Source organism: Phoxinus phoxinus, assembly GCF_949152265.1.
Source record: "Phoxinus phoxinus genome assembly, chromosome: 19".
NCBI classification, from domain to species: Eukaryota; Metazoa; Chordata; class Actinopteri; order Cypriniformes; family Leuciscidae; genus Phoxinus; species Phoxinus phoxinus.
Window position 1 is genome coordinate 18990277 of NC_136894.1, and position 14714 is coordinate 19004990.

Consider the following 14714-nt stretch of genomic DNA (forward strand, 5'->3'; position numbering starts at 1 on the left):
GGGAAATTATTTTATCAGCTGTTGCAATGCATAAGAAAACCTTATTCCAATGTGCAAAGAACCTTTCATATGTGCCCATTGTACATGAAGAATAACATAAGGAAGATGCACTTTGGTTGCCTTGCAAGGTATTCAAGAACTAACTCAATCCAAAGTGTGTGAAAGATATTTGCAAGGTATTCCGCTGTTTCATTGCATTGCTCACGTTCAAGCATTGTGCATTAAATAAAAACATATGAGAAATATAAACAAGAACTAGCTCATTCTGATATAACTAACTCATTCAGTAGTTTACTGAAGAGAAATCATTTTATCAGCTGTTGCAATGCAAAAGTTGTATTGCATCTATATAACAGTAGATGTTGTATTAGCCATATAGATATACATATCAGGCCATTGAACTTATTTCTGGCCAAAAAATCCTCAGTCTTGAACTTTCCATACATACTCATAGACAACTTCTGATGCTTCATTAGCCATATTGAAGTCCATTTAGAAGTCAATATCTTGACGGATTGAACTTATTTCTGGTCAAAGGGTCCTAATTGGTTTTAAACTATATAAACTTAGAGACTCCTGATGTTAAATCAGCCATTCAGAATTCCATATTTGACCTACTGAACATATTTTTGGCCAAAGAGTCCTCATCTTGATTTTTCTATACATACTCATTGACTCATTCTGATGCTTCATAAGCCATATATGGCCATATCTGACCTATTGAACTTATTTCCGGTTAAAGGGTCCTAAAAAAAAAAAAAAAAAAATAGACTACTTTTGATAAAAAAATCTGCCATACAGAGTCATTGAATTTTGTATGCAGAGGTCACTTTTTGACTTAATGGTCATATTCCTGGCCAAAGAGTACCTGAACATTAACTTGCTATTCGTAAAGATTGACTTGTTGTGATGTTATATTAGCCATACAGAAGTCCATATTTGACCCAAGGAAAATATTTCTGGCCAAAAAATCCTCAATCTTGAACTTTCCATACATACTCATTGACAAGTTCTGATGCTTCTTTAGCCATATTGAAGTCCATTTAGAAGTCCATATCTTGACGGATTAAACTTATTTCTGGTCAAAGGGTCCTAATTGGTTTTAAACTATATAAACTTAGAGACTCCTGATGTTAAATCAGCCATTCAGAATTCCATATTTTACCTACTGAACATATTTCTGGCCAAAGAGTCCTCAATCTTGAAGTTTCTATTCATACTCATTGACTCAATCTGATGCTCCATAAGCCATATATGGCCATATCTGACCTATTGAACTTATTTCCGGTTAAAGGGTCCTAAAAAAAAAAAAAAAAAAAATAGAATACTTTTGATAAAAAAATCTGCCATACAGAGTCATTGAATTTTGTATGCAGAGGTCACTTTTTGACTTAATGGTCATATTCCTGGCCAAAGAGTACCTGAACATTAACTTGCTATTCGTAAAGATTGACTAGTGATGTTATATTAGCCAACAGAAGTCCATATTTGACCCAAGCAAAATATTTCTGAACAAAAAATCCTCAATCTTGAACTTTTCATACATACTCATAGACAACTTCTGATGCTTCTTTAGCCATATTTAAGTCCATTTAGAAGTCCATATCTTGACGATTGAACTTATTTCTGGTCAAAGGGTCCTAATTGGTTTTAAACTATATAAACTTAGAGACTCCTGATGTTAAATCAGCCATTCAGAATTCCATATTTGACCTACTGAACATATTTTTGGCCAAAGAGTCCTCATCTTAATTTTTCTATTCATACTCATTGACTCATTCTGATGCTTCATAAGCCATATATGGCCATATCTGACCAATTGAACTTATTTCCGGTTAAAGGGTCCTAAAAAATAAAATAAATAAAAAAAGAGACTTCTTTTGATGAAAAATCTGCCATACAGAGTCTTTGAACTCTGTATACAGAGGTCACTTTTTGACTTAATGGACATTTTCCTGGCCAAAGAGTTACCTGAACATTAACTTGCCATTCATAATGATTGACTTGTTGTGATGTTATATTAGCCATACAGAAGTCCATATTTGACCCAAGGAAAATATTTCTGGCCAAAAAATCCTCAATCTTGAACTTTCCATACATACTCATTGACAAGTTCTGATGCTTCTTTAGCCATATTGAAGTCCATTTAGAAGTCCATATCTTGACGGATTAAACTTATTTCTGGTCAAAGGGTCCTAATTGGTTTTAAACTATATAAACTTAGAGACTCCTGATGTTAAATCAGCCATTCAGAATTCCATATTTTACCTACTGAACATATTTCTGGCCAAAGAGTCCTCAATCTTGAAGTTTCTATTCATACTCATTGACTCAATCTGATGCTCCATAAGCCATATATGGCCATATCTGACCTATTGAACTTATTTCCGGTTAAAGGGTCCTAAAAAAAAAAAAAAAAAAAATAGACTACTTTTGATAAAAAAATCTGCCATACAGAGTCATTGAATTTTGTATGCAGAGGTCACTTTTTGACTTAATGGTCATATTCCTGGCCAAAGAGTACCTGAACATTAACTTGCTATTCGTAAAGATTGACTAGTGATGTTATATTAGCCAACAGAAGTCCATATTTGACCCAAGCAAAATATTTCTGAACAAAAAATCCTCAATCTTGAACTTTTCATACATACTCATAGACAACTTCTGATGCTTCTTTAGCCATATTTAAGTCCATTTAGAAGTCCATATCTTGACGATTGAACTTATTTCTGGTCAAAGGGTCCTAATTGGTTTTAAACTATATAAACTTAGAGACTCCTGATGTTAAATCAGCCATTCAGAATTCCATATTTGACCTACTGAACATATTTTTGGCCAAAGAGTCCTCATCTTAATTTTTCTATTCATACTCATTGACTCATTCTGATGCTTCATAAGCCATATATGGCCATATCTGACCAATTGAACTTATTTCCGGTTAAAGGGTCCTAAAAAATAAAATAAATAAAAAAAGAGACTTCTTTTGATGAAAAATCTGCCATACAGAGTCTTTGAACTCTGTATACAGAGGTCACTTTTTGACTTAATGGACATTTTCCTGGCCAAAGAGTTACCTGAACATTAACTTGCTATTCATAAAGATTGACTTGTTGTGATGTTATATTAGCCACACAGAAGTCCATATTTGACCCAAGGAAAATATTTCTGGCCAAAAAATCCTCAATCATGAACTTTCCATACATACTCATAGACAACTTCTGATGCTTCATTAGCCATATTTAAGTCCATTTAGAAGTCCATATCTTGACGGATTGAACTTATTTCTGGTCAAAGGGTCCTAATTGGTTTTAAACTATATAAACTTAGATATTCCTGATGTTAAATCAGCCATTCAGAATTCCATATTAGACCTACTGAACATATTTTTGGCCAAAGAGTCCTCATCTTGATTTTTCTATACATACTCATTGACTCATTCTGATGCTTCATAAGCCATATATGGCCATATCTGACCTATTGAACTTATTTCCGGTTAAAGGGTCCTAAAAAAAAAAAAAAAAAAAAAAAATAGACTTCTTTTGATGAAAAATCTGCCATACAGAGTCTTTGAATTCTGTATACAGAGGTCACTTTTTGACTTAATGGTCATATTCCTGGCCAAAGAGTTACCTGAACATTAACTTGCTATTCGTAAAGATTGACTTGTTGTGATGTTATATTAGCCATACAGAAGTCCATATTTGACCCAAGGAAAATATTTCTGGCCAAAAAATCCTCAATCTTGAACTTTCCATACATACTCATAGACAACTTCTGATGCTTCATTAGCCATATTTAAGTCCATTTAGAAGTCCATATCTTGACGGATTGAACTTATTTCTGGTCAAAGGGTCCTAATTGGTTTTAAACTATATAAACTTAGAGACTCCTGATGGTAAATCAGCCATTCAGAATACCATATTTGACCTAATGAACATATTTTTGGCCAAAGAGTCCTCATCTTGATTTTTCTATACATACTATTGACTCATTCTGATGCTCCATAAGCCATATATGGCCATATTCTGACCTATTGAACTTATTTCCGGTTAAAGGGTCCTAAAAAAATAAATAAAAATAAAAAATAGACTACTTTTGATAAAAAATCTGCCATACAGAGTATTTGAATTCTGTATACAGAGGTCACTTTTTGACTTAATGGTCATATTCCTGGCCAAAGAGTTCCTGAACATTAACTTGCTATTCGTAAAGATTGACTTGTGATGTTATATTAGCCATACAGAAGTCCATATTTGACCCAAGGAAAATATTTCTGGCCAAAAAATCCTCAATCTTGAACTTTCCATACATACTCATAGACAACTTCTGATGCTTCATTAGCCATATTTAAGTCCATTTAGAAGTCCATATCTTGACGATTGAACTTATTTCTGGTCAAAGGGTCCTAATTGGTTTTAAACTATATAAACTTAGAGACTCCTGATGTTTAATCAGCCATTCAGAATTCCATATCTGACCTACTGAACATATTTTTGGCCAAAGAGTCCTCATCTTGATTTTTCTATACATACTCATTGACTAATTCTGATTCTTCATAAGCCATATATGGCCATATCTGACCTATTTAACTTATTTCCGGTGAAAGGGTCCTAAAAAAAATAAAATAAAAATATAGACTACTTTTGATGAAAAATCTGCCATACAGAGTCTTTGAACTCTGTATACAGAGGTCACTTTTTGACTTAATGGACATATTCCTGGCCAAAGAGTTACCTGAACATTAACTTGCTATTCATAAAGATTGACTTGTTGTGATGTTATATTAGCCATACAGAAGTCCATATTTGACCCAAGGAAAATATTTCTGGCCAAAAAATCCTCAATCTTGAACTTTCCATACATACTCATAGACAACTTCTGATGCTTCATTGGCCATATTTAAGTCCATTTAGAAGTCCATATCTTGACGATTGAACTTATTTCTGGTCAAAGGGTCCTAATTGGTTTTAAACTATATAAACTTAGAGACTCCTGATGTTAAATCAGCCATTCAGAATTCCATATTTGACCTAATGAACATATTTTTGGCCAAAGAGTCCTCATCTTGATTTTTCTATACATACTCATTGACTCATTCTGATGCTTCATAAGCCATATATGGCCATATCTGACCTATTGAACTTATTTCCGGTTAAAGGGTCCTAAAAAAAAAAAAAAATAGACTTCTTTTGATGAAAAATCTGCCATACAGAGTCTTTGAATTCTGTATACAGAGGTCACTTTTTGACTTAATGGTCATATTCCTGGCCAAAGAGTTACCTGAACATTAACTTGCTATTCGTAAAGATTGACTTGTTGTGATGTTATATTAGCCATACAGAAGTCCATATTTGACCCAAGGAAAATATTTCTGGCCAAAAAATCCTCAATCTTGAACTTTCCATACATACTCATCGACAACTTCTGATGCTTCATTAGCCATATTTAAGTCCATTTAGAAGTCCATATCTTGACGGATTGAACTTATTTCTGGTCAAAGGGTCCTAATTGGTTTTAAACTATATAAACTTAGAGACTCCTGATGGTAAATCAGCCATTCAGAATTCCATATTTGACCTAATGAACATATTTTTGGCCAAAGAGTCCTCATCTTGATTTTTCTATACATACTCATTGACTCATTCTGATGCTTCATAAGCCATATATGGCCATATCTGACCTATTGAACTTATTTCCGGTTAAAGGGTCCTAAAAAAAAAAAAAAATAGACTTCTTTTGATGAAAAATCTGCCATACAGAGTCTTTGAATTCTGTATACAGAGGTCACTTTTTGACTTAATGGTCATATTCCTGGCCAAAGAGTTACCTGAACATTAACTTGCTATTCGTAAAGATTGACTTGTTGTGATGTTATATTAGCCATACAGAAGTCCATATTTGACCCAAGGAAAATATTTCTGGCCAAAAAATCCTCAATCTTGAACTTTCCATACATACTCATCGACAACTTCTGATGCTTCATTAGCCATATTTAAGTCCATTTAGAAGTCCATATCTTGACGGATTGAACTTATTTCTGGTCAAAGGGTCCTAATTGGTTTTAAACTATATAAACTTAGAGACTCCTGATGGTAAATCAGCCATTCAGAATTCCATATTTGACCTAATGAACATATTTTTGGCCAGAGTCCTCATCTTGATTTTTTCTATACATACTATTGACTCATTCTGATGCTTCATAAGCCATATATGGCCATATCTGACCTATTGAACTTATTTCCGGTTAAAGGGTCCTAAAAAAACAAAAACAAAAAACAATATAGACTACTTTTGATGAAAAATCTGCCATACAGAGTCTTTGAACTCTGTATACAGAGGTCACTTTTTGACTTAATGGACATATTCCTGGCCAAAGAGTTACCTGAACATTAACTTGCTATTCATAAAGATTGACTTGTTGTGATGTTATATTAGCCATACAGAAGTCCATATTTGACACAAGGAAAATATTTCTGGCCAAAAAATCCTCAATCTTGAACTTTCCATACATACTCATAGACAACTTCTGATGCTTCATTAGCCATATTGAAGTCCATTTAGAAGTCCATATCTTGACGAATTGAACTTATTTCTGGTCAAAGGGTCCTTAATTGGTTTTAAATTATATAAACTTAGAGACTCCTTTTGATGTTAAATCAGCCATTTAGAATTCCATATTTGACCTACTGAACATATTTTTTTGGCCAAAGAGTACTCAATCTTGAAGTTTCTATACACACTGAAAGACTCCTACTGATGCTTCATAGGTCCAATAGATATACATATCAGGCCATTGAACTTATTTCTGGTCAAAGGGTCCTAATTGGTTTTAAACTATATAAACTTACAGACTCCTGATGTTAAATCAGCCATTCAGAATTCCATATTTGACCTACTGAACATATTTTTGGCCAAAGAGTCTTCATCTTGATTTTTCTATTCATACTCATTGACTCATTCTGATGGCTTCATAAGCCATATATGGCCATATCTGACCTATTGAACTTATTTCCGGGTAAAGGGTCCTAAAAAAAAAAAAAAAAAAAAAAATATAGACTACTTTTGATGAAAAATCTGCCATACAGAGTCTTTGAACTCTGTATACAGAGGTCACTTTTTGACTTAATGGACATATTCCTGGCCAAAGAGTTACCTGAACATTAACTTGCTATTCATAAAGATTGACTTGTTGTGATGTTATATTAGCCATACAGAAGTCCATATTTGACCCAAGGAAAATATTTCTGGCCAAAAAATCCTCAATCATGAACTTTCCATACATACTCATTGACAAGTTCTGATGCTTCTTTAGCCCTATTGAAGTCCATTTAGAAGTCCATATCTTGACGAATTGAACTTATTTCTGGTCAAAGGGTCCTTAATTGGTTTTAAATTATATAAACTCAGAGACTCCTTTTGATGTTAAATCAGCCATTTAGAATTCCATATTTGACCTACTGAACATATTTCTGGCCAAAGAGTACTCAATCTTGAAGTTTCTATACACACTGAAAGACTCCTACTGATGCTTCATAAGTCCAATAGATATACATATCAGGCCATTGAACTTATTTCTGGTCAAAGGGTCCTAATTGGTTTTAAACTATATAAACTTAGAGACTCCTGATGGTAAATCAGCCATTCAGAATTCCATATTTGACCTAATGAACATATTTTTGGCCAAAGAGTCCTCATCTTGATTTTTCTATACATACTCATTGACTCATTCTGATGCTTCATAAGCCATATATGGCCAAATCTGACCTATTGAACTTATTTCCGGTTAAAGGGTCCTAAAAAAACAAAACAAAAAAACAAATATAGACTACTTTTGATGAAAAATCTGCCATACAGAGTCTTTGAACTCTGTATACAGAGGTCACTTTTTGACTTAATGGACATATTCCTGGCCAAAGAGTTACCTGAACATTAACTTGCTATTCATAAAGATTGACTTGTTGTGATGTTATATTAGCCATACAGAAGTCCATATTTGACACAAGGAAAATATTTCTGGCCAAAAAATCCTCAATCTTGAACTTTCCATACATACTCATAGACAACTTCTGATGTTTCATTAGCCATATTGAAGTCCATTTAGAAGTCCATATCTTGACGAATTGAACTTATTTCTGGTCAAAGGGTCCTTAATTGGTTTTAAATTATATAAACTTAGAGACTCCTTTTGATGTTAAATCAGCCATTTAGAATTCCATATTTGACCTACTGAACATATTTCTGGCCAAAGAGTACTCAATCTTGAAGTTTCTATACACACTGAAAGACTCCTACTGATGCTTCATAGGTCCAATAGATATACATATCAGGCCATTGAACTTATTTCTGGTCAAAGGGTCCTAATTGGTTTTAAACTATATAAACTTACAGACTCCTGATGTTAAATCAGCCATTCAGAATTCCATATTTGACCTACTGAACATATTTTTGGCCAAAGAGTCTTCATCTTGATTTTTCTATTCATACTCATTGACTCATTCTGATGGCTTCATAAGCCATATATGGCCATATCTGACCTATTGAACTTATTTCCGGGTAAAGGGTCCTAAAAAAAAAAAAAAAAAAAATATAGACTACTTTTGATGAAAAATCTGCCATACAGAGTCTTTGAACTCTGTATACAGAGGTCACTTTTTGACTTAATGGACATATTCCTAGCCAAAGAGTTACCTGAACATTAACTTGCTATTCATAAAGATTGACTTGTTGTGATGTTATATTAGCCATACAGAAGTCCATATTTGACCCAAGGAAAATATTTCTGGCCAAAAAATCCTCAATCTTGAACTTTCCATACATACTCATTGACAAGTTCTGATGCTTCTTTAGCCATATTGAAGTCCATTTAGAAGTCCATATTTTGACGGATTAAACTTATTTCTGGTCAAAGGGTCCTAATTGGTTTTAAACTATATAAACATAGAGACTCCTGATGTTAAATCAGCCATTCAGAATTCCATATTTTACCTACTGAACATATTTCTGGCCAAAGAGTCCTCAATCTTGAAGTTTCTATTCATACTCATTGACTCAATCTGATGCTCCATAAGCCATATATGGCCATATCTGACCTATTGAACTTATTTCCGGTTAAAGGGTCCTAAAAAATAAATAAAAAAAATAGACTACTTTTGATAAAAAATCTGCCATACAGAGTCTTTGAATTTTGTATACAGAGGTCACTTTTTGACTTAATGGTCATATTCCTGGCCAAAGAGTACCTGAACATTAACTTGCTATTCGTAAAGATTGACTTGTGATGTTATATTAGCCATACAGAAGTCCATATTTGACCCAAGGAAAATATTTCTGGCCAAAAAATCCTCAATCTTGAACTTTCCATACATACTCATAGACAACTTCTGATGCTTCATTAGCCATATTTAAGTCCATTTAGAAGTCCATATCTTGATGATTGAACTTATTTCTGGTCAAAGGGTCCTAATTGGTTTTAAACTATATAAACTTACAGACTCCTGATGTTAAATCAGCCATTCAGAATTCCATATTTGACCTACTGAACATATTTTTGGCCAAAGAGTCCTCAATCTTGAAGTTTCTATTCATACTCATTGACTCAATCTGATGCTCCATAAGCCATATATGGCCATATCTGACCTATTGAACTTATTTCCGGTTAAAGGGTCCTAAAAAATAAAATAAAAAAATAGACTACTTTTGATAAAAAATCTGCCATACAGAGTCTTTGAATTTTGTATACAGAGGTCACTTTTTGACTTAATGGTCATATTCCTGGCCAAAGAGTACCTGAACATTAACTTGCTATTCGTAAAGATTAGCCATATATGTTATATTAGCCATACAGAAGTCCATATTTGACCCAAGGAAAATATTTCTGGCCAAAAAATCCTCAATCTTGAACTTTCCATACATACTCATAGACAACTTCTGATGCTTCATTAGCCATATTTAAGTCCATTTAGAAGTCCATATCTTGATGATTGAACTTATTTCTGGTCAAAGGGTCCTAATTGGTTTTAAACTATATAAACTTAGAGACTCCTGATGTTAAATCAGCCATTCAGAATTCCATATTTGACCTACTGAACATATTTTTGGCCAAAGAGTCCTCATCTTGATTTTTCTATTCATACTCATTGACTCATTCTGATGCTTCATAAGCCATATATGGCCATATCTGACCTATTGAACTTATTTCCGGTTAAAGGGTCCTAAAAAATTTTTTTTTCAAAATAGACTACTTTTGATAAAAAATCTGCCATACAGAGTCTTTGAATTCTGTATAGAGAGGTCACTTTTTGACTTAATGGTCATATTCCTGGCCAAAGAGTTACCTGAACATTAACTTGCTATTCGTAAAGATTGACTTGTTATGATGTTATATTAGCCATACAGAAGTCCATATTTGACCCAAGGAAAATATTTCTGGCCAAAAAATCCTCAATCTTGAACTTTCCATACATACTCATAGACAACTTCTGATGCTTCATTAGCCATATTTAAGTCCATTTAGAAGTCCATATCTTGACGATTGAACTTATTTCTGGTCAAAGGGTCCTAATTGGTTTTAAACTATATAAACTTAGAGACTCCTGATGTTAAATCAGCCATTCAGAATTCCATATTTGACCTAATGAACATATTTTTGGCCAAAGAGTCCTCATCTTGATTTTTCTATACATACTCATTGACTCATTCTGATGCTTCATAAGCCATATATGGCCATATCTGACCTATTGAACTTATTTCCGGTTAAAGGGTCCTAATATATATATATATATATATATATATATATATATATATAGACTACTTTTGATGAAAAATCTGCCATACAGAGTCTTTGAATTCTGTATACAGAGGTCACTTTTTGACTTAATGGTCATATTCCTGGCCAAAGAGTTACCTGAACATTAACTTGCTATTCGTAAAGATTGACTTGTGATGTTATATTAGCCATACAGAAGTCCATATTTGACTCAAGGAAAATATTTCTGGCCAAAAAATCCTCAATCTTGAACTTTCCATACATACTCATAGACAACTTCTGATGCTTCATTAGCCATATTTAAGTCCATTTAGAAGTCCATATCTTGACGGATTGAACTTATTTCTGGTCAAAGGGTCCTAATTGGTTTTAAACTATATAAACTTAGAGACTCCTGATGGTAAATCAGCCATTCAGAATTCCATATTTGACCTAATGAACATATTTTTGGCCAAAGAGTCCTCATCTTGATTTTTCTATACATACTCATTGACTCATTCTGATGCTTCATAAGCCATATATGGCCATATCTGACCTATTGAACTTATTTCCGGTTAAAGGGTCCTAAAAAAACAAAACAAAAAAACAAATATAGACTACTTTTGATGAAAAATCTGCCATACAGAGTCTTTGAACTCTGTATACAGAGGTCACTTTTTGACTTAATGTACATATTCCTGGCCAAAGAGTTACCTGAACATTAACTTGCTATTCATAAAGATTGACTTGTTGTGATGTTATATTAGCCATACAGAAGTCCATATTTGACACAAGGAAAATATTTCTGGCCAAAAAATCCTCAATCTTGAACTTTCCATACATACTCATAGACAACTTCTGATGCTTCATTAGCCATATTGAAGTCCATTTAGAAGTCCATATCTTGACGAATTGAACTTATTTCTGGTCAAAGGGTCCTTAATTGGTTTTAAATTATATAAACTTAGAGACTCCTTTTGATGTTAAATCAGCCATTTAGAATTCCATATTTGACCTACTGAACATATTTCTGGCCAAAGAGTACTCAATCTTGAAGTTTCTATACACACTGAAAGACTCCTACTGATGCTTCATAGGTCCAATAGATATACATATCAGGCCATTGAACTTATTTCTGGTCAAAGGGTCCTAATTGGTTTTAAACTATATAAACTTACAGACTCCTGATGTTAAATCAGCCATTCAGAATTCCATATTTGACCTACTGAACATATTTTTGGCCAAAGAGTCCTCATCTTGATTTTTCTATTCATACTCATTGACTCATTCTGATGGCTTCATAAGCCATATATGGCCATATCTGACCTATTGAACTTATTTCCGGTTAAAGGGTCCTAAAAAAAAAAAAAAAAAAAAAAATATAGACTACTTTTGATGAAAAATCTGCCATACAGAGTCTTTGAACTCTGTATACAGAGGTCACTTTTTGACTTAATGGACATATTCCTGGCCAAAGAGTTACCTGAACATTAACTTGCTATTCATAAAGATTGACTTGTTGTGATGTTATATTAGCCATACAGAAGTCCATATTTGACCCAAGGAAAATATTTCTGGCCAAAAAATCCTCAATCTTGAACTTTCCATACATACTCATTGACAAGTTCTGATGCTTCTTTAGCCATATTGAAGTCCATTTAGAAGTCCATATTTTGACGGATTAAACTTATTTCTGGTCAAAGGGTCCTGATTGGTTTTAAACTATATAAACTTAGAGACTCCTGATGTTAAATCAGCCATTCAGAATTCCATATTTTACCTACTGAACATATTTCTGGCCAAAGAGTCCTCAATCTTGAAGTTTCTATTCATACTCATTGACTCAATCTGATGCTCCATAAGCCATATATGGCCATATCTGACCTATTGAACTTATTTCCGGTTAAAGGGTCCTAAAAAAAAAAAAAAAAAAATAGACTACTTTTGATAAAAAATCTGCCATACAGAGTCTTTGAATTTTGTATACAGAGGTCACTTTTTGACTTAATGGTCATATTCCTGGCCAAAGAGTACCTGAACATTAACTTGCTATTCGTAAAGATTGACTTGTGATGTTATATTAGCCATACAGAAGTCCATATTTGACCCAAGGAAAATATTTCTGGCCAAAAAATCCTCAATCTTGAACTTTCCATACATACTCATAGACAACTTCTGATGCTTCATTAGCCATATTTAAGTCCATTTAGACGTCCATATCTTGACGATTTAACTTATTTCTGGTCAAAGGGTCCTAATTGGTTTTAAACTATATAAACTTAGAGACTCCTGATGTTAAATCAGCCATTCAGAATTCCATATTTGACCTACTGAACATATTTTTGGCCAAAGAGTCCTCATCTTGATTTTTCTATTCATACTCATTGACTCATTCTGATGCTTCATAAGCCATATATGGCCATATCTGACGTATTGAACTTATTTCCGGTTAAAGGGTCCTAAAAAATTTTTTTTCAAAATAGACTACTTTTGATAAAAAATCTTCCATACAGAGTCTTTGAATTCTGTATACAGAGGTCACTTTTTGACTTAATGGTCATATTCCTGGCCAAAGAGTTACCTGAACATTAACTTGCTATTCGTAAAGATTGACTTGTTGTGATGTTATATTAGCCATACAAGAAGTCCATATTTGACCCAAGGAAAATATTTCTGGCCAAAAAATCCTCAATCTTGAACTTTCCATACATACTCATAGACAACTTCTGATGCTTCATTAGCCATATTTAAGTCCATTTAGAAGTCCATATCTTGACGATTGAACTTATTTCTGGTCAAAGGGTCCTAATTGGTTTTAAACTATATAAACTTAGAGACTCCTGATGTTAAATCAGCCATTCAGAATTCCATATTTAACCTAATGAACATATTTTTGGCCAAAGAGTCCTCATCTTGATTTTTCTATACATACTCATTGACTCATTCTGATGCTTCATAAGCCATATATGGCCATATCTGACCTATTGAACTTATTTCCGGTTAAAGGGTCCTAAAAAAAAAAAAAAAAAAAAAAATAGACTTCTTTTGATGAAAATCTGCCATACAGAGTCTTTGAATTCTGTATACAGAGGTCACTTTTTGACTTAATGGTCATATTCCTGGCCAAAGAGTTACCTGAACATTAACTTGCTATTCGTAAAGATTGACTTGTTGTGATGTTATAGCCATACAGAAGTCCATATTTGACCCAAGGAAAATATTTCTGGCCAAAAAATTCTCAATCTTGAACTTTCCATACATACTCATAGACAACTTCTGATGCTTCATTAGCCATATTTAAGTCCATTTAGAAGTCCATATCTTGACGGATTGAACTTATTTCTGGTCAAAGGGTCCTAATTGGTTTTAAACTATATAAACTTAGAGACTTCTGATGTTAAATCAGCCATTCAGAATTCCATATTTTACCTACTGAACATATTTCTGGCCAAAGAGTCCTCATCTTGATTTTTCTATACATACTCATTGACTCATTCTGATGCTTCATAAGCCATATATGGCCATATCTGACCTATTGAACTTATTTCCGGTTAAAGGGTCCTAAAAAAACAAAAACAAAAACAAATATAGACTACTTTTGATGAAAAATCTGCCATACAGAGTCTTTGAACTCTGTATACAGAGGTCACTTTTTGACTTAATGGACATATTCCTGGTCAAAGAGTTACCTGAACATTAACTTGCTGTTCATAAAGATTGACTTGTTGTGATGTTATATTAGCCATACAGAAGTCCATATTTGACCCAAGGAAAATATTTCTGGCCAAAAAATCCTCAATCTTGAACTTTCCATACATACTCATAGACAACTTCTAATGCTTCATTAGCCATATTGAAGTCCATTTAGAAGAACATATCTTGACGGATTGAACTTATTTCTGGTCAAAGGGTCCTTAATTGGTTTTAAACTATATAAACTTAGAGACTCCTTTTGATGTTAAATCAGCCA